This window comes from Hemitrygon akajei, unplaced genomic scaffold (genome assembly GCF_048418815.1).
Source record: "Hemitrygon akajei unplaced genomic scaffold, sHemAka1.3 Scf000045, whole genome shotgun sequence".
Classification (NCBI taxonomy): domain Eukaryota; kingdom Metazoa; phylum Chordata; class Chondrichthyes; order Myliobatiformes; family Dasyatidae; genus Hemitrygon; species Hemitrygon akajei.
In genome coordinates this window covers 2,549,360-2,573,068 of record NW_027331931.1, presented here as the reverse complement: position 1 = coordinate 2,573,068, position 23,709 = coordinate 2,549,360, and the positions used below count along the sequence as shown (strand labels likewise).

General features: G+C 43.6%; 1 non-coding gene across 1 annotated transcript; it reads right to left on the bottom strand.

Moving 5' to 3' along the window:
• Positions 1-17,159: 17,159 nt before the first annotated feature.
• On the bottom strand, positions 17,160-17,241 carry trnas-uga (transfer RNA serine (anticodon UGA)). The gene has a single exon. It is a non-coding gene; the product is annotated as a tRNA-Ser (tRNA).
• Positions 17,242-23,709: the final 6,468 nt, after the last annotated feature.

Below are 23,709 nucleotides of genomic sequence, written 5' to 3'. Positions count from 1 at the left end.
TCAGAGCAATAACCTCATCTATCTTCATCTGATTCATTAACAGCAGCAAACATGTTCCCCACATTCTTGTTTAGACTCCGCGTGATGTTCAATGTCCCCAGCAAAGGCTCAATTCATTTATCTAAAGACCGGCTGATGTACATAAAAATCTCCTCTTCTTCATCTAAGTAGCAGCGAATACAAATCAACCTCCTGTATTTATGTATTACCAGCGAATACAGGCAAATTCACCCATTCATCCAGTACCCAAGGATAAAAACATGTTACCTCTACGTCTACTAAGTCAGCGAACGTGGTCAACGGGTAGCAGCAGCTGAAGGTACAGGACATGCACGCAGTGGCCACATTATTAGGTACAGGAGGTTGTTAGGAAAGTGCCCACTGAGGGTAGAATTTGTTATTTTTATCTACGGCCAGTGGGAATGACTACAATATTGTTAATATAAATATCACTGCCAGATCCACCTCATCTTTCCTAAGAGAATAATAAAGCACACAGATCTGTAAAACCGCACAATTCTAAAGACAACATTGATATGGTAAAAATACTAGAAATACTGCCGTGACAAGTGGGCTTATTAAAGCACCATAACACTGCCCAGTACAGTCCCTGTTCTTACCTGGTGCTGGACTGCTGATTCTGGTTTCAGTGAATCCGAGTATCTGAATTTTATGTCCCTAACAGTAAGTGAACACACCCTGAGCAATGTTCAGTTGATAACACGCTCATAAACCTGAACTTCAGTCTATTCAGCATGTAACGCCACACCTTTTTCCACAACGTTTGTGTTAAACCACATAAAAACTTAACTTTCATGAACAAGTCACTCTTAAAAGTGGTCTGAACTAGAATTAATACTACAGTGCAAGCGGTGCAGTAATTTCCTCTCTGTAGAATATTTGATCAGCTCTGGAGAGGAATCACAACCCGCATCCTGGTTCTGTTCGGTTGGTGCCGTCGCTTTAATTTATTGTTCACCTTGGGATCAGTTTATTGTCAGATTACAAACTCCAGCGACAGCTCAGGGCAAAGATCGCTGTCGGTTTATTGCACAGAGACAGCAGAGGGAAGGGCGCTCTCCACTCTGATGGAATATTATGCATTTGGAATAATCTTCTGTATTGAACAGGAGACATTCCTTTTCTCCAGATTTTACTGTGTCCTCTCTGCTTGGAGCTGACTTCAAGGTCACCCTGTTCACAAAGGGCCATTTTCAACAGTTGTCTGCAGTTGGACCATTGCAGTAATGGGCCGACTGGAGAGCAACTGTGCCGAGATATGCATCTCCCAGAGATAACAACCCGTCAAAGTCGACAGCAAGATATGGACACCCTTCTCCTTTAGTTTATTGCCCACTTACTGGAAACAGGTTTTACTTCACACATACATCAACCAGCATTGCATTTATTTTACAGGAAATTTTACCATTCCTCGTTAGAGAACATAGGGAAAAAAAACATTAAATTCACTGCGTTTCTTATTTGTTGGAGTGTGCTGCTGGTATGTTGAAATAGTAACAGGATATTCCTGTTCCGTCAGTCTCTATGATCACAGCTGGACTGAGATCTCAGTGACACATCCCTGCGATCGTCTGCAACACTTCACTCCCTTGTCTGTCAAGAATCTCTGCGCTGCGGAATTAAACTCACTGAAAATAATCCCTGCTTCTCGTTTCCTCTGAGGAAGGGAATTCCAAACACACACTTCTACCACCATATAGCATGTGGAATTACTAACCGGACATTCGTCCCCTCAGTTCTGTTCCGTCATTCTCTATGATCACAGCTGGACTGTGATCTCAGTGACATACATCCCTGCGACCGTCAGCAACACTTCCCTTCCTCACTCCTGAGTCTGGTTTCAGTGAATCCGAGCATCTCAATTTTATTGTCCCTAACAGTAAGTGGACACACACTGAGCAATGTTCAGTTGATAACACGCTCATAAACCTGAACTTCAGTCTATTCAGCATGTAACGCCACAGCTTGTTCCACAAAGCTCGTGTTAAACCACACAAAGACTCACCTTGCTTGAGTGAGTCTTTCTAACTTGTGGTCCGAACCAGAATTAATAATACAGTGCGCGAAATTTTACCACCTCTAGAGAGGAATCATAACCCGGATCCTGGTTCTGTTTGGTTGGTGCCGTCGCTTTGAGTTATTGTTCACCTTGGAACAGTTTATTGTCAGATTATAAACCCCAGCGACAGCTCAGGGCAAAGATCGCTGTGGGTTTATTGCACAGAGACAGCAGAAGGAAGGGCGCTCTCCGCTCTGATGAAATATTATGCATTTGGAATAATGTTCTCTTTTGATCAGCGGACATTCCCTTTCTCCAGATTTAACTGTGCCCCCGTAACCTGGACTTGCACCCATTATAAGTTGGCCCATTTAAAAGCCATCTTTAAAAGTTGTCCGCAGTTGTAAACTTCGAGAAAATGAGCAATGGGGAGCGGCTGTGGCGAGATTGCTATCTTTCAGAGATAACAACCGGTCAAAGTCGACAGCGAGATATGGATGCCCTTCCCCTTCAGTTTATTGTTCACTTACTGGAAACGAATTGCAGGATCACAGCGCCATCATATGAAATTTAGACCATTTCCTTCGGGTGATTTTGCCTGATATCGCATTTACTTTACACATACATCAACCGTTTTTCATCAATGAGGGATGGAAACACTCGAAACATTAAACTCGCTGGGTCTCTTATTTGTCGGAGGTTGTTGCTGGCGTATTGAATTAGTAGCAGGATATTTGGCTATTTCTATTTGAAGAAATAACAAGCAGGATAAAGAGAGGTGAATACGTTGATGTTGGGTACTTGGATTTTCGAAAGGCCTGTGACAAGGTGCCACACTCAAGGCTGCTTAGCAAGCTACGAGCCCATGGTATTACAGGAAGGATTCCAGCATTGATAAATCGGTGCCTGATTGGCAGGAGGTCTTATGGTCTTATGGAAATGCAGCTTCCCTGGAGGTGGAGGAAAGAGGACACACCAACATGTGGAAATAGCTGTGGGAAGACATGGTTTGTCAGGTCTGACGACGAGCTGAATGTACTATAACCTCCAGACTGAATCAGAAAACCATTCAGAGGGTATTTGAAATGTCAGAAGCAGGGGAGATGTGATCCCATGTCTCCATCAGACCCTCAGTGAGATGGTTCCAGTTATAACGTGCAGGGTTGAAAGCACAGTGTTCGGGGTCTGATTTAATCACTGATTCTGACACAGTGAGAGGGTTAGTTTTGCTGTAAGGAAGCAACATTAATGGAAGAAGACACAGGATCTTCATCGGTTGCCAGTTGTTTAGCTGAAGTGTCCAATCTGTATGTTCCCTTGACAGAAACAGATATTAGCAGTGGGGACAAGGGGTAGAGTCTGGTTTAATTCATGTTGGAGAGGGGTGTGGAGTTTTGAAATTAGTGCACTGCAGTGCCACCATCGTTAATTTAGCATGTCCGGAGTGGTGGATCACACAGCACGGAAACAGGCCTTTGGCCGGCCATACCTGTTCTGACCATCCACTCACTGTCTACACTGGTCCCATTTATCAGCACTCGGTTCATACCCGACTGTATCTCGGCAGTTTCAATGGTCATCAGGATTATTCCCTGGATCACGTCTTAAATGATGGATCAACATGAGGTACTAGCCAGTTCTCCAGGAGCCTGCTGGTGGCTAGGCAGGACACAAGGATATTAATCAAGGCCCCAGCAATCTCTTCACTTGCCTCTGTCTGCAACTTGGGGTATATCCCATCAGGCCCTGGAGACTTATACGCCTTGATGCACTTTAAGAGACCCAACATTGTCTCCTCCTTTATTTCAAACTGACCTAGCATACTAGTACTCTCCGCACTGATCTCCCTATACTCCATGTATTTTTCCTTGGTAAATACTAATGTAAGTTACTCAATAAGGACCTCACACACATTCTCGAGGGCTCTGTTTGATTAAACCTTCCTGATCTTTATATACTTTTTCTTTTATTGCTTGACTGAATTCATCACTTCTCTTCACATTACTTAAGGTTCTCTGACGCTGCCAATCTCGTCATTTCGTCCATATATATGAACCTCTGCCGCCTGCACCAGTTCCTCAGCCACTGCCAAATCATTCTATTCTTTTCCTCGCTGGCACGTTGCACGGCCATCAATTCAGAGATTACTACGCTGTAGGTCCTGTTTCTCAGCTTTCTACCTAGCTTCCTATATTATCTCCCAGGAACCCCTTCATTTTTCCTACCCACATCATTGGTGCCAGTATGCACCAAGACTTCTGGCTGCCCACGCATCACCTATGGAATGACATGCACCCGATCTGAGACATCCCTGACCCTGTCAGCTGGCAGACAACATACATCCAGTGTTTCGTCTCTGTTCCTCTGACTATGGAATCTTTTATACCCACTGTAGACCTCTTCACTTCTGTTCTCTTCCGAGCTAGAGAACCAGAGATTGTGCTTCCAGATGATAGGTCGTCCCTCTCACTTGGTGTATACTCAAAGTGATATACTTATTAATGAGGGGCACGTCCACGGGGCTTGTCTGTACTGGCTGCTCATTTCGCTTCCATCTGCCGACAGTCAACAAGTTACTCTCCTCCTGCAACCTCAGGGTGACTAACTACTTGTATCTCCGAACTGAAGCTTAAACCATACCAGTACCCAAGAAGAGTGTGGTTAAATTCCTCAATGACTATCGCCCTGTGGCACTTACATCCACAGTTGAAGTGTTTTGAGAGTCTTGTGTTGAAGCATATCAGCTCCTGTCTGAACAGTGACCTGGATCCACTCCAATTTGTCTACTGAAACAACAGATCTACAGCACATCTTCTACGTCTTCAGTGATCAACGTTAATCCTGAATTGTAAAGAACTTGAGCCTGATCGCCTCACAGTACAATTCCCCTAACGAGGTGAATTCAGTTTTTGTGTGCTGCACATTACCATTTCCATGATGCCCATGTGTCGCCGATAAAATAGTTTTAGCTGCTCTTTTCAGCCTTAATATCCCGTCTGTAACAGGAAAGTGCGATACTGTGCCATGTTCAAATGTATTTGCTCTTCGCGATTAGTATGCATAGATTCCAGGATTGTATGTTCCCTTAAGATTAACCCACCCTTGTCATCACGACAATGTTTAGTTCACGGTCTTGTCTGCGCCATCTAGTTGTGGGAAACAGGGGAATCAATAAATAGATACAGATCTCATTCTTGATAACACCCGGGATGGGGGTGAGTGGGTTGTCTAATTCGGAAATAAACTCAGTGGTAACTTTTTGAAGTGCACCTGTACACCAGCTCGTTAATGCTGATCATCAAATCACGTGGCACCAGCTCAGTCACTTTAACAAAAACATGCAGAAATGCTCAAGAGGTCCAGGTGTTGTTCAGAACAAACATCAGATTGGGAAAAAATGTGGTCTCGGTGACTTGACAGTGGAATGATTGTTGTTTCCAGATGGAGTAGTCTGAATATCTTTGGGATTGTCATGCACAACTGTCTCGATTTACAGACAATGGTGCGAAATACAAACAGACAAACATCCGGTGAGTGTCAGTGCTGGACGGGAAAACGCCGTGTGTATGAGAGAGACCGGGGGAGAATGACCAGACTGATTCAAGCTGCCGGGAAGGCGACAGGAAGTATATTAAGCATAGGTTGCAACAGGGAAAGCGGCCAGTGAATGAGTGGGCCAGTGAAGGAGTGGAGCTTTGAGGCTTTGACTCGAGATGCTTCGACGAGAAGAGGCGGAGGACGAGCTTGTTCCCAGTTAGTCTTTACAATGCCTCCTGAGACGGTGATGTGCCTCTCCTGTGAGATGTGACAGTTATGGGAGAACTCCCCTCTCCCACAGAGGCACATCTGCCAGAAATGCATGTGGCTGGGTGATCTGGAAGACCGTGTGAGGAATCCGGAGCAGCAGCTGGATGATCTTCGACTCATAAGGGAGAATGAAGCAGACATAGATAGAGCTACAGGGAGGTAGTCACACCTAGGCTGCCGGAAGCAGGTCATTGGGTGACAGTCAGAGGGGAGAAGCGAAGTTAAGTGGACAGGTAGTGCAGCACACTCCTGTAACCATTCCCCTGAATAATAAGTTTACCGTCCTTGATACTGTTGGCCGGGATGACCGACGAGGTGTGAGCCACGGTGGCAGGGCCTCTGGCACTGAGTATGACCCTGTGGTGCAGAAGGGTGGGACGGAGAAGAGGAGACCTGTCGTCATTGGAGACTCTACAGTCAGGGGTGCAGACAAGAGATTTTGTGGTCGTCTGAAGGACACCCGCATGGTTTGTTGCCTCCCGGGTACCAGGGTCCGGGATGCCTCTGACCGGGTGCATATCATCCTGGTACAAGAGGGAAAGCAACCAGAAGTCGTGATACATGCTGGGACCAACGACAGAGGCAGGAAGAGGGATGAGATCCTGAAGTGTGAGTTTCGGGGACTAGGCAGAAGGCTGAAGAACAGGACCTCAAAGGTGGCGTTCTGACTTCCGGTAAGATGGCGATCGCTTAGCTGCTCCGAACTTTTGTTCCGTTACTGTCGCTACCTTTGCACTAAATGTCTCCATTTTATAAAGCTTAGTTAGGAATTATTTCGGTATCTCTTACTTGCCTGTGAATATATCTAACCTACAATGTCTAGCAAGAGTTCTAAATCCGGGAGAAAAGAAACTACGACCTCGTCGGACGTGACGATGGAGGCGCTTGAAAATCTCCGAGACGAAATCTTAAAGCAAATTAAAACCGCTTTCAAACAGTTAGAAGAGAAACTGGATCGGATCAACGATAAAGTGGACAAACATGCTGAACACTTATCTCGCATCGATTCGACTTCTGAAGCATTAGAAAGTCGTGTTCGATACTTGGAGACTCTCTGTTCCAGCTTAGAGGAACAATCTAATAAACTTCTTTCCAAAATGGTGGATCTCGAAAATCGCAGCAGACGCTGCAACATCAGAATTCTGGGATTACCAGAGGCAACTGAGAAGGGGTCAACCGTGAAGTTTTTCGCCGAGTTTCTCTGTGAGATATTCGGGAAGGATCTGCTTCCAAACCCGCCCGATCTGGAACGGGCACACAGAGTTAACGTCCCCCCCCACCCCCGGAATTCTGGGCACCCGTCCGCGACCAGTAATCTTGTGTTTCCATCAATACCAGGTAAAACAAAGTCTGATTGTGGAGGCACGTCGCAGAGGCTCTTTTTCTTTCCAGGATACAAACATTCGCTTTGTGGAAGATTTTGCACCCCAGACCTTAAAGATGCGCGCTGAGTATAAAGGCGTAATGAAAGTGCTTTTTGATCGTGGTTTCAAACCTTCCTTTCGTAATCTTGCTGACCTAAGAATCAAGTTTAATACCGGGGAATTCAAGTGGTTCAAATCAGCGAGGGAAGCTGAAGCGTTTGTGGCAAGTCTTCCGGCTATCCAGTCATCTTCGGAATCTGATCGGACCTCCTAAAATGGTGGATAAGTACTCCTCGTAGTAAAATTACTTTCTCTGGACTCGGAATTCACTTGAATCACTCAGACATTATTTACTGAAACTCTAAAGGCTGTTGACAATCTGTTCCGGGATTTGGTGTGTGTGTAATCTATTTTTACCTCTGTATAACTTTACCTACAGAGTTCTACAACTAAATCTAACTTGTTTTGGAGGTTCGAAGTCTTTAGTGAAGGCCTCCCTGTTTGTCGGTTCACAGTTCTACTGCTGATTTATTTTTCCTCTGTTTTAAATACTTATTTATTTTATCTTTTTCTTTTCTTCATCCCCTTTTTTTTCCCATTCTCTGAATGTTTTTTTCTCCCTTCTCGGTAAACGGTTGATAAATACTCGTCTTGAATTTATAATTTTCCCCTTCCTCTTTTTTTTCTTTTTCCTTCTTACCTTTTTTTTCCCTTTCTCTTACTTTATTCTTCTATAATATTTCGCGGGTAGGTTAGTTTTGGTTTTCTTCCGATTCGCTCTGTATTAAGTTGTATATCTCGGCAGAAGGTGTTCTAATCTGTAGTTATGTTTTCTAGTGCATAAACTAGCTACTGTTTGTTATAGCATTTATACGGAACTGCTGTCAATGACACAGATCTGGAAGTTGTATTTGGGTTAATTTTTCTGGTAGAGCTAGCTACTTGTTTTGGTAGCCGTCTAGTTTTGGTTTGTGTGGGTGGGGTGGATTTTCCAGTTCCAACATTTCTTTATTGTTTAGGACATGTTTATATTTTGACCTTACGAATCTATGTTTACATCTCTGCTCCCAGACTGCTATTGTACCGCTTGATTTTTTATATGCCTGCTGCCTTTTATGCATTAGTAATTGATAATGGCTAGTGCACTTAAATTTGTGAGCTGGAATGTAAAGGGACTGAATCACCCTGTTAAAAGGAGGAAGGTATTCTCACATATTAAACAACTCAAAGCTGACATTGCTTTCCTCCAAGAAACTCATATTCGTTGTTTCGATAACTCCCGGCTTCAGTCCAAGTGGGCGGGTCAGCATTTTCATTCATCCTTTGCCGCTAAAGCTAGGGGAGTCTCCATTCTTATTAACTCAAATATTCCTTTTGAACTCCATAATAAAATATCGGACACAAATGGCCGTTTTATTATTGTTTCTGGTAAACTATATAACACTAAAGTTGCACTAGCAAGCCTGTATGCCCCCAATTTTGATGATGTTAACATTTTTGAACGGTTTTTTCCCTCACTACCAGACTTAAACTCATACTCTCTTATATTGGGTGGTGACTTTAACTGTTGGTTGGATCCTAAACTGGACCGATCGTCCTCTGTTACCAGATCACCTACCAAATCTGCCTTAGCTATTCAGTCGTTTCTCTCCAATTTTGGTATCTCTGATATATGGCGTTTCCTCCATCCTATGGAGAGAGATTATTCCTTTTTCTCACATGTTCACCATACCTTCACTAGAATTGACTATTTCCTACTCGATAACCAACTTATCCCATTTGCCCACACTTGTGACTATCAGAGTATACTGATTTCTGACCATGCCCCAATTACCCTATCTCTGAACTTTCCCGGTCTCCCTCAGAGGAACAAACACTGGCGGTTCGATTTTACTTTATTATCGGATGATGATTTCGTAAAATTTATTAAAGACCAGATAACCTTCTATTTTAACACTAATACATCACCTGAAGTGCCATCCCAGATTGTCTGGGATGCCATGAAAGCATATTTGAGGGGTCAAATAATCTCTTACACAGCAAATCTCAATAGAAGATCTCGTGCAGATCGAGCAGACCTCATTAACCAGATTAAAGATGTGGATCAATTATATGCCCAAACTAAGAACCCTGAATTATACAAGAAGCGCGTTGAATTCCAAACTAAATTTAACCTTCTGTCCACTCAACCTGTCGAACGCCAACATCTCGAAAGCAAGAGCCGCTTTTACATTCATGGGGATAAGTCTGGTAAATTCCTAGCCAATCAGCTGAGGCGTTCTAAAGCCAAACAACATATTACAAAGATCCGGAAGGAGAACTGAGACTTTACATTGGATCATTTAGAAATTAATGACGCATTTAAAAATTTTTATTCTCGGCTTTTTTCCTCTGAATCCCTGAATGACAATATCTCTGTGGATCAATTTTTACAGAATCTGAATATCCCCTCACTTTCATCTGATTTCAAAGCCAAACTTAATGCGCCTATATCACTAGAAGAAATATCTTTTGCAATTTCTGCACTGTCCTCAGGGAAATCTCCTGGACCTGATGGGTTCCCTGTGGAATTTTATAAATCATTCTCCTCACTTCTTTCTCCTCAGTTACTTTCAGTATTATCTGATTCGTTTAACTACGGCAAATTGCCACCCTCTTTCAATGAGGCATCAATTATTCTTCTTTTAAAAAAGGGCAAAGACCCAACAGAGTGTTCCTCGTACAGGCCGATCTCTCTGCTCAATGTTGATGTAAAGATCTTAGCTAAAGTGTTGGCATCATATATTAGAAACCGTTATTCCCCCCATTATCTCTGATGACCAAACAGGCTTTATTAAAAACCGCCTCCCTTTTTTTAACATTCGGCGTCTATTTAATATTTTATACTCAGTTCCAACTGGGACTCCAGAATGTGTTATCTCCCTTGATGCGGAGAAAGCATTTGATCGTATAGAGTGGAACTACCTTTTTGCAGTCTTAGAAAAATTTGACCTCGGCCAAAGTTTCATCTCTTGGATCCAATTGCTGTACCTGTGTCGTACTGCTTCTGTTCTAACTAACTTTCAGAAATCCCAAGTATTCAATCTCAAACGTGGCACCCGTCAGGGATGCCCCTTAAGTCCCTTTCTCTTTGATTTGGCTATAGAACCTCTGGCGATAGCGTTTGGAAAATGTCCTGAACTGACCAGGATTTGGAGAGTTGAACATAAAGTCTCTCTCTATGCTGATGACTTACTACTCTTTCTCTCATATCCGTCTACACCCTTACCTCTAATGTTTTCACTTCTTGACCAGTTTAGCCAGATCTCTGGCTATAAACTCAACTTACATAAGAGTGAACTTTTCCCAATTAATAAAGAAACACAAGAACTAATATTTCGAGATCTCCCTTTTAAAGTAGTCCATAATCAATTTACTTATCTTGGAATTACAGTCACAAGGAAGTTTAAAGATCTCTTTCCTGAAAACTTTGTCAATCTTTCATATGCTATAAAACAGAGTCTGGTACAATGGTCACCTCTATCTATGTCCTTGGTAGGTCGTATCAATGTTGTCAAAATGTATGTTCTCCCCAAATTCTTATACTTATTTCAATCTATCCCAATTTTTATTCCTAAATCTTTTTTTGATTCCTTAGACTTTATTATTTTGTCATATTTGTGGCAGAATAAACGTTCTAGAATTAATAAAATCCACCTCAAAAAATCTAAAAAAGAGGGTGGCATGGCTTTACCTAACTTTCGCTTATATTACTGGGCAGCTAATATACGTTGTGCTGCCTTCTGGTCTTTCTTCCACGGTCAACCTGAGTGCCCTAACTGGGTGGCAATGGAGTTGAGCTCCACTAAAGAATTATCTATATCTGCACTTCTTGGCTCTGCACTCCCTAGCAGTCTGCCCAGATCAATAGCTAATCCTCTGGTTAGACACACTTTGCGTATATGGGCTCAGTTCAGGAAATGCTATGGTTTCCAAGGGTTTTCCATTTCTAGCCCTGTCGCACATAATCACCTTTTTTTTACCTACCACGTTCGATTCAGCATTCCATGTTTGGTACAGGAAGGGCATTAGACATTTTGAAGATCTCTTCATTGATAACCGCTTCGCTTCTTTTCAACAGCTCTCCGTTAAGTTCAACCTGCCTAACGCTCACTTTTTCAGATATCTTCAAATCCGACACTTCACTGCTCCTTTAATTCCTATCTTTCCTGAAATGCCTGCGAAAAATGCTATGGACCAATTTCTCTCCATTAATCCACTAGGGAAAGGTTTAATTTCAATTATCCAAGATAAACTAGCAGCCTTACGACGGGCCCCTGTGGATAAAATTAAAATGGCCTGGGAGCAGGATTTAAATATCTCCTTATCCGAGGATAGCTGGGACTCAGTTCTCAAATCGGTTAACTCAACCTCTCTTTGTGCTCGCCATTGCCTTTTACAGTTTAAGATTGTTCATAGAGCCCATATGTCTAAATCTAAACTATCTCGATTCTACCCTGGCATTAGTCCGCTCTGTGATAAATGCAAGAGGGGCGTGGCCTCTCTCATCCATATGTACTGGCTCTGTCCTAGCTTGGAGAAATTCTGGAAAGATGTCTTCACTACACTATCGGGTATTCTGAATCAGCACCTAGAACCTAACCCCTTAATTGCTCTGTTCGGTTTTTGGGGCGAGACAGATTTATGTCTGGGTCCGACCAAATGCCGAATACTATCCTTTGCCTCTCTCCTGGCGAGACGCTTGATCCTCCTTAGATGGAGAGATGTTGCCCCGCCCACTCATGCGCAATGGCTTAACGACATTATGGCCTGCTTGGACCTCGAAAAAATTCATTATTCAGTTCTCAATTCGGATTTAAAGTTCCATAAGATCTGGGGGCCTTTTATCGAGTACTTTCATAACCTTCCTCTTGACTAGGGTTTTTTTTTCTTTTCAGTCCCTTGCTTTCAGCTCCCTTTTTTTTCTCTGGTAGTAGGCATTATTATCCTCTGTTGCTAAGTGTATTTACAGTCTGGGAGTTTGACTGTCCGGAGTTACACAGTATCTGGGTCAGTCGGTGGGTGGCTCACCACCCCCTCTCCCTGCTCCTGGTTTCGCCTATCACCTTGTGTTTCTTCCTCCTCTCCCCCCAATTTCTTACTCTGACTTTTCATCTTTATTTCTCCAGTGCTGATGAAGGGTCTCGGCTGTTTACTCTTTTCCATCGATGCTACGTGGCCTGCTGAGTTCCTCCAGCATTTTGTGCATGTTGCACGTTACCTGCTTTGCATATTTTCCTTCACACACCTAGTGCCATCATCAAGCCCTCCCACCAGTCGCTCAGGAAACTGACTTATAAGGTAGTCAGTGAGCTGTCGCCGAGCCTAACGCCACTCACCAACTGACCTGGATAGTGTGGAAGTGGTCCCACCATCCCATCTTCCTCTATCTCACACTATCTATATTGTGTGGTGGTTGGTCTGGAATTGTTGTTTTTTTTTCTTGTGTTGTGGGGTTTGGGGAGGACACTAAGCTCACTTGTCTTTAATTTAGGTGCTTTTTTGTTAAATTCTCTTCTTGTGTAGCATATTGTTATTGTATGCTTAACCTTGCTCTGTATTAATGCTCCTCATTGGGATTTGGGGTTTTTAATTTTGTAAAATGTTTTGAAAAACAAATAAAAAAATAAAAAAAAAGAAAGAAAGAAGGGCGAGTCTCTAGTCCTTTTCAGCCATGCCTAGCATTCAATAAGATCAGGCTACCCAGACTTTTTCTTAATCCTCCCCCCCCCCCCCCATCCCGCAGTTGTCGGTCAAAAGTTGTCCGGTCACCTCCACCAAATCTTCTACCGTCTCCCCAGGTGAGAGGAGATAAACTTCTGTCGCCCGCCTTTATTTCGACGCCCTGACAGCTCCCCCCCCCCCCCCAGCTTCGATCAGAAGCATATGGATATGAATGTTATATAATGGGACATTGTTCTGAGTTTTGCTCAGTATTGACCGGACTTTGGGGAGGCAGAAGCAGTCAGAGTCTGTGGGAGGGAACAACTCCTGGGTGAAACCCTTTCCGCAATTGGATAACACATTGGATTGACAACTGCATACACGAATGGGAGCTAGGTAGGTTGCACGTAGTTTGACGAGACGGCGAGGGTGATATTGACGGAAGGTCAGCGAACCGATTTGTCTATAGCAATATGGCTCGCTAGACAAGAGAGCAATGGGGAGTCTGTACAGTGAGTGATATGAAACGGCGAAAGCTTTTGGCGTTCAGAGACCGTGCTGCCCTCTTCAGAGAAACCGTCATAATCTCAATCTCCCCTCTCTCAGCCGCGGCTGAACAACATTTCCTATTGAATATGTAAATGTTTTTATAAGTTGAAAATTCAAGTGTTTTCAGCTAATCGAAATTTCACATGGTGGTCGTGTCTTAACGGAGCACTGAACCAAAGTCCAGTAGCAGATTTGTTTGAAAAATCGCTACTCCTTCATGTCATATTACCTGTTCAACCCGACATTTCAGCACCAGCTTACACCCGTTCCCTTGAACTTGTGAGAAGGAGGAGAGGGAGAGGGAGAGAGAGTCACATCGTAGACAGGGCAAGAGAGATAAACGAGGGAGTTTGAAAGGCAGTTGGAGGGAGAGAGTTACACGACAATTTACCAATTTCATGTTCACTTTCGGCCACTGTTTTCCTCCCAGTGTTTTCTTGAACACAGAGTAAGTCACCTCACCGACAAAACGAACTGGATCTTTCCGTCCCTTCATTTAAACTCGAACACTGCAGAGCTGATACGTATTAACACCGTTTGGACTGAGGGGGAGAAATGGTTCATGCGTTTACACATTGCCCTTCAACAAAGGGAGCAAGAGAGGGCACAAGTTATATACTTCTTGATGCCATTCTTCCAGTTTCTTCAATTATAAAGGAAATTAATATTAAATTAGCACCATTAATTCTTAAAATTCCAAAGTTAGTTCTGATTTGGACGCAAGGTTTCTGCTCAGTGCGATAAATCGCCCGCTGTCTAACTTAAGGAAGTACGTTGGTGAACGAAGCGAGGCGCTCTGCATCCGTACAGTTGTAGAACACACCGGCACCAATCGCCCTGTTCCTACTCAGAATCTATTGTTAGACACTCGGTTGCAAAGTGAAAATATCGTAGCTAAATAAACTGTATTGGCATGTCGATTTGGCTAGTTTCCACCTGTCCCCACCCATCAGCAAGTACATTTTTTCATTCCGCTTGTGTGTACACATAGATGTGCGCATAAATATAACTTTGAGTTCACTTTGAGGTAATCACCAGTTACTTGTAATGCTTGATCCCGTCGGTTAGATCCGTCACCAGATACAGATGAATTGAGTCACTGACAGTTATTTTCGCGCAGTAGAACTTCAAGACGTCGACCAGCATATGCGGGTGTGAGGGGAGTGTGGTGGAATAAATTGCGTTGAAATACTGAATCAGGACCTCCCAATCTGGTATATATTTTCAGCTAAAAATGCTGCGAGAATTGTACTGACAGAAATATGGGATGTCAGCTTCACAAATTCTTGAATCTCCCCAGCCGGGGGAACAGGATTTATAGAAGAACGTGTTACCTGCTCCGGATTTGTGTCGGATACGGTACCAGAACTCAGTACATCGGAATCCATGTCGTTAATGAAAATCGAATCGGGAAAGTACCGCGTTGAACAGAGAATCAGAATCAGGTTTATTAACACCGGCATGTGGCGGGAAATTTGTTAACTTAGCAGCAGCAGTTCAATGCAATACATAATCTAGCAGAGAGAGAAAATAATAATAAAATAATAATAATAATAATAATAATAATAATAATAATAATAATAATAATAATAATAATAATAATAATAATAATAATAATAATACACAACTAAGTCAATTACGTATTTTGAATAGATTATGAAAATGTGCAAAAACAGAAATACTGTATAGTAAAAAAGAGAGGTCGTGTTCAAAGCTTCAAAGTCCATTCAGGATTCTGATGGCAGAGGGGAAGAAGCTGTTCCTGAACCGCTGAGTGTGTGTTTCTGTCTCATAACCTTAGACACCCAGGTTCAAACCTGATATCCGGTGCCATCTGTGTGGACGTTGCTCCTTTACAGATTGGAAGAATTTTCATCGGCAGTGTCATGACGGTCTATTATCGTCCCTCATTAATGAGCTGCCCCTGCTGTGTGAGGCAGATGACGTGGCGTAGCCGGATAACGGGTTACAATGAGAATATTCAGGATGCAATTGGTTCGGTCAGTGAGGGCACAAGCTGGACAAATGTGTTTATTGCAGGAATGTGTGAGGTGGTGTACTTCGTTGGGATTGGTATTAAATAAAGGACGATCGGTTGCGGTGAGACTGTTAAAGGAAACTGTTCACGAAACAGAGATGGCGAACAGATGGGTGGATCAGGTATTTTGCAAAGCAACTGCAGATTGTAGGTTATTGCAACTCGGTTGGAAATTAGAAATAGAGAAAGCATTGTAATATATTTGTGCGGATTTCTGAGGTTGGCGCTGATGTGGTGACGGTAATATTACACTGTTTATTTTCTGATGGGTACAGTCGCACTGGAGAAACAGGGAACAATTTGACTGACTTGCCTCCCGTGATAAATGTATGTTCTTTAACGAACAACGGAAGTTCAAACTGTAAACACTGAATACAGAATTAGGACTGAATCTAAGGCGATCGATGTGCAGTGGAGGAAAGTTTCCAGGATGAGGAATTATCGTTTAAACCCGAGCTAAACCGGAATATCTGTGCGTACCTTCCTGATACCATAAACTACTCGACGAGACAGGGTTGTGGATGCTACAGCACAGGGGGGCTGATTTAAATGGGATATGGGAGCTTTTTGTTTTGAAGTATTGAGGATATCGGTGGTTGTGAAACAGCCAAAGAAGATGAAACGTGGGGAAGAGCAGCCATGATCATATGGGGTAACCGGACGGAAGCCATCTGTAATTGTCATTGTCTCCTTATAGTGGAAGTAACATTTCGGACTTTTCTATTCATAAGAATTTAAACTCATGGAACTGGTCTCCTGGCGGAACTGCATACAGAACGACGATTTAAAATGCCAGGACCGGATTATGAATTAAATAAAGTCGACCTGACGAATGGTCTCACTGCAGGGAACTGTACTACATCGAATCTCAGGAATTGGGGATCTGTAGTCAATGACACTGTGGGTCGGCCTGACGAATGATCTCACTGCCGGGAACTGTGCTACATCGAATCTCAGGGATTGGGGATCTGTAGTCAATGACACTGTGGGTCGGCCTGACGAATGATCTCACTGCCGGGAACTGTGCTACATCGAATCTCAGGGATTGGGGATCTGTAGTCAATGACACTGTGGGTCGGCCTGACGAATGGTCTCACTGCCGGGAACTGTACAACATCGAATCTCAGGGATAGGGGATCTGTAGTCAATGACACTGTGGGTCGTCTGCCATACATTGCTCGCTTCTACCGCTTGCTCCCCGCGATCTGCAACATCTCCAGCTGCAGAGACGTACCGGAGATTTGATCAGGAGAAAGCTCTAGTTACAGCTGAGGGAGACGCTAATGCTCTCGGGTGGACTCTGCCGCAACTACAGTAATACAGGAATTGAGTGCGATTAGAATCTGACAGAGGATGAAAATACGTCGCCATGCGAATCGTAGAGCGAAGGGACCGAGTCCACTTCTTTACACTGTCGCTGAAATATCCGTTCTCCGAGTTTGATTCTTTTAGTTTTACAAGACAGTAAAATTCCGAACTGCAGAGAGTTTAAGCTGACTCGAGGGGATTGATCAGAGTCGGAATAGAAATGAACATTGCACAATGAGTAGAAATGCATTGTATTGAATTGTATTGAAGAGTGTAAAAATACGCAGTTCTCAAATGAACACAGAGGGTGCAGCGCTCAGACAGCATCCAGGGTGTTAAATTTTATTGGCAATGGGATTGTTGGTGTGAGCGCTGCGAGCAGGGTTCGAACCTGCGCGGGGAATCCCCATTGGATTTCAAGTCCAACGCCTTAACCACTCGGCCATCGCAGCTGAAGAACGTTCAGCATCGCATCAATGTTCAGCACCCACCGTAGCACTGCCCCTGAAGTGAGGGTTTTACTTGATTTATGCTTAGTAATGGAAAAAGTGAATCATTATTCCAATACAAATAGTATAATTGGACAGCTGTGGAATTTGTTTCAACACCGTTAGGTCAGAGCGGGAGTGTGGAGGGGCAACACTGCCGTCAGTATCGTAAATGAAGGAGATTTCCAGTATTAGAGATAAAGATCAGGATCAGAATTTGGTTTATAATGACGGACATATGTCAACATTACATTGTTGCTTTATATTCTACTCCTCCTGAAATGAATGTTAAAATTGTACTTGCCTTCCTTCACCACTGACTAAGCCTAGAAGTACTTGTTTTAATCCTTTCTTCCAAGGTGCATCACCATACCACACGATGATCTATTTGACAAATCTTCTCCCTTTCTCCTCAACTGTCTTTGACCTTCAATGTGCTTTGAATCTTTTCAGTTTTTGAACACGTTGAAGTCAGGCTACATTTCTTATATTTTCCTTTCGTTAGCCTAACTTCCTTCAGAGTGGAGTGGCAATCTCAGTTTTCCAACCATCAGGATCCATTCTAGAATATCAAGTCAAGTCACTTTTTAATTGTCATTTCGACAATAACTGCTGGTACGGTACATAGTAAAAACGAGACAACGTTTTTCAGGACCATGGTGTTACATGACACAGTACAAAAGCTAGACAAATCTACGTAAAAAACAACACAGAAAAAAAACTACACCAGACTACAGACCTACCCAGGACTGCATAAAGTGCACAAAACAGTGCAGGCATTGCAATAAATAATAAACAAGACAATAGGGCAGTAAGGCGTCAGTCCAGGTTCTGGGTATTGAGGAGTCTGATAGCTTGGGGGAAGAAACTGTTACATCGTCTGGTCGTGAGAGCCCAAATGCTTCGGTGCCTTTTCACAGACGGCTGGTGGGAGATGAGTTCGTATGAAGGGGGAGTGTGTTCCTTCATAATGCTGTTTGCTTTGCGGATGTAGCGTGTAGTGTAAATGTCCGTAATGGCGGGAAGACAGACCCCGATGATCTTCTTAGCTGACCTTACGATCCGCTGCATGGTCTTGCGTTCCGAGATGGTGCAATTTCCGAACCAGGCAGTGATGCAGCTGCTCAGGGTGCTCTCAATACAACCCCTGTAGAATGTGATGAGGATGGGGGGTGGCAGCCTTCTCAGAAAGTAGAGACACTGCTGGGCTTTCTTTGTCATGAAGCTGGTGTATGTATACTGATACGTGAAGGAGCGCTTACAGAATCTCTCCAGTTACCACTTTCAGAACCCGGGGGTGTAGTCCAACTGGTCCCGATGACATCTAACTTCAGACCTTTCAGCTTCACGGGCACCTTCTCCAGGTCACAGCATCTGCTCTCACTGATGCCCTCTGACACGTGTTTATCGGTGCCATTATGCTGGAGTCTTCCACAGAGCAAAATATTCATTCAGTTCGTCCGCCTTCTCTTTCTCCCCCTTACCGCTACTTCCACGTCATTTTCCAGCATTCTCATATCCACTCGCATCCTCTGTAATCTTCATATGTCTGAAAAAATGGTATTTTCTCTATTATTAGCCAATTTTAAAGGGTTCCAAAGCTCCGGCTTCCCTCTCATGCTTGTTGTATTATAAGCCCTCACTTTTGCCTTCATGCTGTCTTTACTTTCCAGTATCAGCCATGGTTGCCTCATCCTCCCTTTCGAATATTTATTCTTATTTGGGATGCACCTTTCAAATTGCCCCCCCCAAAAACACCAGCCATTGTGGATTTTCCGTCAGCTATGCTAGAGCCACTTTCCAATCCACCTGGACGGCTCCAGACTTAGTTCCCTGTTATTTTCTGCCAGTAACGGGGTCCAAGACAGTTATGGTCCCAGATTTTATTTCTGCGAGTGACGTGGTCTGCGACTGTTGTTGCTTTTGTTTTTCCATGCGAGTGAGGGGGTCGAGGGCTGTTATCATTCCTATCATTCCTGACTTTATTTCTGCAAGTGACGTGGTCCGGTACTTTCATAGTCGCTGTTTTCTTTTCGGGGGGGGGGGGGGGGAGGCATTTTGCGGTCTGCGAGATTTCTTTCTTTTCTTTTTTCGTGCCGGAGTTGATGTTTGTCCTTTCATGAAAACCGATGGTCTCTCGGTATTTCATTGTTGTCTGGAGCAGACAAATCTCAGAGTTGTATTGCACATGCGGACTTTGACAATAAAATTAACCCTTTGAACCTTTATATTCTCCTCACTCGTGTTACTGCGGTTCCACTTACTGTATGAAATACTCGTAACTCTGATTTTATCTTCTCGCTCTCAGACTGCAGGACAAATTGATCATATTACAATCACTGCCTCTCAAGCATTCCTGTATCTTAATCTACCTGGTCGAAACACAACACAGTACACAATCCACAATTGACTTTTTCTAATGGGCTCAACCAAAACGTGCTCTAAAAATCCATTCAGAAGGCATTACACAAATTCCCTCTCTGAGTATCCAGCGACAACTGGACTTTCTCAAAATACCTACATATTGAGATCCTACAATGACCACCGTAGTATTGCCATTTTCACATGCCTTGAGCATCTCCCGTTGTCATTTGTACTTAACGTCGACTGCTAGAGGACTGTATATAACTCCCATCCTCTGATCCTATTCTCTCACTAAGCATTATTTTTATTTTCTGTACAGCACTATAAATTGCGATAAATAAAATAAGTAGAAATTTTAAAAGGGAATTGTCTGGGAGAGTTCATGTGTTCATGTGTTGAGAAACGACTAAACTGAATGGAAGAAGTGGCTCTTGATAAAAATGTGATTTTCTATTTTCAGACTCCTCTACATCCACCACAGCACGCTACAATCCCCCACCCCACCCCAGGGGTTAGGAATGTTCAGAGGGCATGTTTGGTCTGGCGAAGGTCCTGAATGATGCACGCAGCCTTCTTTTGGCACCATATTGCGAACATATCCTCGATATTGGCGAGGCGTTCCCGCCACCACAGCTTTCTGTACCTGCTTTCGATCCTGTGCATTGGAGCCCCGCCCCACACCAGACTGTGAGGCAACAACTGACAGTGATGTTCACGTACGTCCATTGAACTTCATCTGATTCTTTGACAGCACTCTAAAAGACAGCGGGAAGACTGGTAGTAATTTATGAAATTAGTCAGCTCCGCCATGGGGACAAGTCTCCGTTGTATCCAGGAAATCTTCATGTAGCGGTGCCTCGGAGAGGCGGCGACCGTCATTAAGGACTTCATCACCCAGGACATTCCTCTTCTCACTGTTACCATCAGGAAGGAGGTGCAGAAGCCTAAAGCCACACACTCAGTGATTCAGGAACAAATTCTTCCCTCTGTCATCCAACGTCTAAATGGACATTGGACCTACGAACACTATCTCATTCTTTTACCTGTTTTTGTTCTAATTTAGTTTAACAAATTAATATGCATATATTTACTCTAATTGAATGTTTGACTGATTTTTATTTCTGTATGTATCATGTATTGATTGCACTGCTGCCGCTAATTTAACAGATTTCTCGACATCTATCGGAGATATTAAAGCCGAATCTGATTCTGATTCTGAAGTGAGTCACATCCATAAGACAGATATTGGTGAAGATCAGAACTGAGACTCAATCTGGATCAGCAGAAATTGAGTTCAGTGGTAAACTTCCGCCTCTCGAAATCCCAAGCGTTTGGCACAACAATGTGACTGGAGTGAGCAGTTTCGCTTGTCACCTAATTTTATCCCGCACCGAAACGCAACCCTATGAAATGTATGAGCCGATATTCTATGCAAGTTAGAGGCACTTGTGTCCTGGTCGTGAAAACGGAAGAGGTTAAACTATATAACCTCAGTATAACCTCACTGAGAGTACCCCAGTGGCTGTACCCCTTGACAATAAGTACTCATGTTTGAGTACTGTTGGGGGGGACAGCCTACCTGGAGGAAGTGACAGTGGCCAGGCCTCCGGCACAGAGGACGGCCCTGTAGCTCAGAAGGGTAGGGATAGAAGAAAGAGGACCATAGTAATAGGGGACTCGATAGTCAGGGGTTCAGACAGGCGGTTCTGTGGAGGTGATCGGGAGTCCCGGATGGTAGTTTGCCTCCCTGGTGCCAGGGTCCGGGACGTTTCTGATCGCGTCCAAGATATCCTGAAGTGGGAGGGTGAGGAGCCAGAGGTCGTGGTACATGTAGGTACCAATGACATAGGTAGAAAAGGGGAAGAGGTCCTGAAACGAGAGTATAGGGAGTTAGGAAGGCAGTTAAGAAGAAGGACCGCAAAGGTAGTAATCTCGGGATTACTGCCTGTGCCACGCGACAGTGAGAGTAGGAATGGAATTAGGTGGAGGATAAATGCGTGGTTGAGGGATTGGAGCAGGGGGCAGGGATTCAAGTTTCTGGATCATTGGGACCTCTTCTGGGGCAGGCGTGACCTGTTCAAGAAGGACGGGTTACACTTGAATCCTGGGGGGACCAATATCCTAGCGGGGAGGTTTGCTAGGGCTAAGGGGCAGACTTTAAACTAGTAAGATGGGGGGGCGGAAATCAATTTGAGGAAACTATGGGAGAGGAGGTTAGTTCACCAGTAGAGCAAGTAAGTAGACCGTGTGTGAGGGAGGACAGGCAGGTGATGGAGGAGGGATGCGCTCAGCCCGAAGTTGTAGGGGAGAAGAAAGAAAAGGATAATAAATTTGAATGCATTGCTAGGGATGAAAAGAGAGGAGGAGGTGGAGAGTATCTTAAATGTATCTATTTTAATGCTAGGAGCATTGTAAGAAAGGTGGATGAGCTTAAAGTGTGGATTGATACCTGGAATTATGATGTTGTAGCTATTAGTGAAACATGGTTGCAGGAAGGGTGTGATTGGCAACTAAATATTCCTGGATTTAGTTGCTTCAGGTGTGATAGAGTAGGAGGTTCCAGAGGAGGAGGTGTTGCATTGCTTGTCCGAGAAAATCTTATGGCGGTGCTTTGGAAGGATAGATTACAGAGCTCCTCTAGGGAGGCTATTTGGGTGGAATTGAGGAATGGGAAAGGTGTAGTAACACTGATAGGAGTGTATTATAGGCCACCTAATGGGGAGCGTGAGTTGGAAGAGCAAATGTGTAAGGAGATAGCAGATATTTGTAGTAAACACAAGGTGGTGATTGTGGGAGATTTTAATTTTCCACACATAGATTGGGAAGCTCATTCTGTAAAAGGGCTGGATGGTTTAGAGTTTGTGAAATGTGTGCAGGATAGCTTTTTGCAACAATACATAGAAGTACCGACTAGAGATGGGGCAGTGTTGGATCTCCTGTTAGGGAATGCGATAGGTCAGCTGACAGATGTATGTGTTGGGGAGCACTTCGGGTCCAGTGATCACAATAGCATTAGCTTCAATATAATTATGGAGAAGGACAGGACTGGACCTAGAGTTGAGATTTTTGATTGGAGAAAGGCTAACTTTGAGGAGATGCGCAGGGATTTAGAGAGAGTGGAATGGGTCAAGTTGTTTTATGGGAAGGATGTAATAGAGAAATGGAGGACATTTAAGGGTGAAATTATGAGGGTACAGAATCTTTATGTTCCTGTTCGGTTGAAAGGAAAGGTTAAAGGTTTGAAAGCGCCATGGTTTTCAAGGGATATTAGAAACTTGGTTCGAAAAAAGAAGGATGTCTACAATAGATATAGGCAGCATGGAGTAAAGGAATTGCTCGAGGAATATAAAGAATGTAAAAGGAAACTTAAGAAAGAGATTAGAAAAGCTAAAAGAAGTTACGAGTTTGGTTTGGCAAATAAGGTGGAAGTAAATCCGAAAGGCTTCTACAGTTATATTAAAAGCAAGAGGATAGTGAGGGATAAAATTGGTCCCTTAGAGAATCAGGGTGGTCAGCTATGTGTGGAGCCGAGGGAGATGGGAGAGATTTTGAACGATTTCTTCTCTTCGGTATTCACTAAGGAGAAGGATATTGAATGGTGTAAGGTGTGGGAAACAAGTAAGGAAGTTATGGAACCTATGACAATTAAAGAGGTGGAAGTACTGGCGCTTTTAAGAAATTTAAAAGTGGATAAATCTCCGGGTCCTGACCGGATATTCCCCAGGACCTTGAGGGAAGTTTGTGTAGAGATAGCAGGAGCTCTGACGGAGATCTTTCAGATGTCATTAGAAACGGGGATTGTGCCGGAGGATTGGCGTATTGCTCATGTGGTTCCATTGTTTAAAAAGGGTTCTAGAAGTAAGCCTGGCAATTATAGACCTGTCAGTTTGACATCAGTGGTGGGTAAATTAATGGAAAGTATTCTTAGAGATAGTATTTATAATTATCTGGATAGACAGGATCTGATTAGGAGTAGCCAGCATGGATTTGTGCGTGGAAGGTCATGTTTGACAAACCTTATTGAATTTTTTGAAGTAGTTACGAGGAATGTTGACGAGGGTAAGGCAG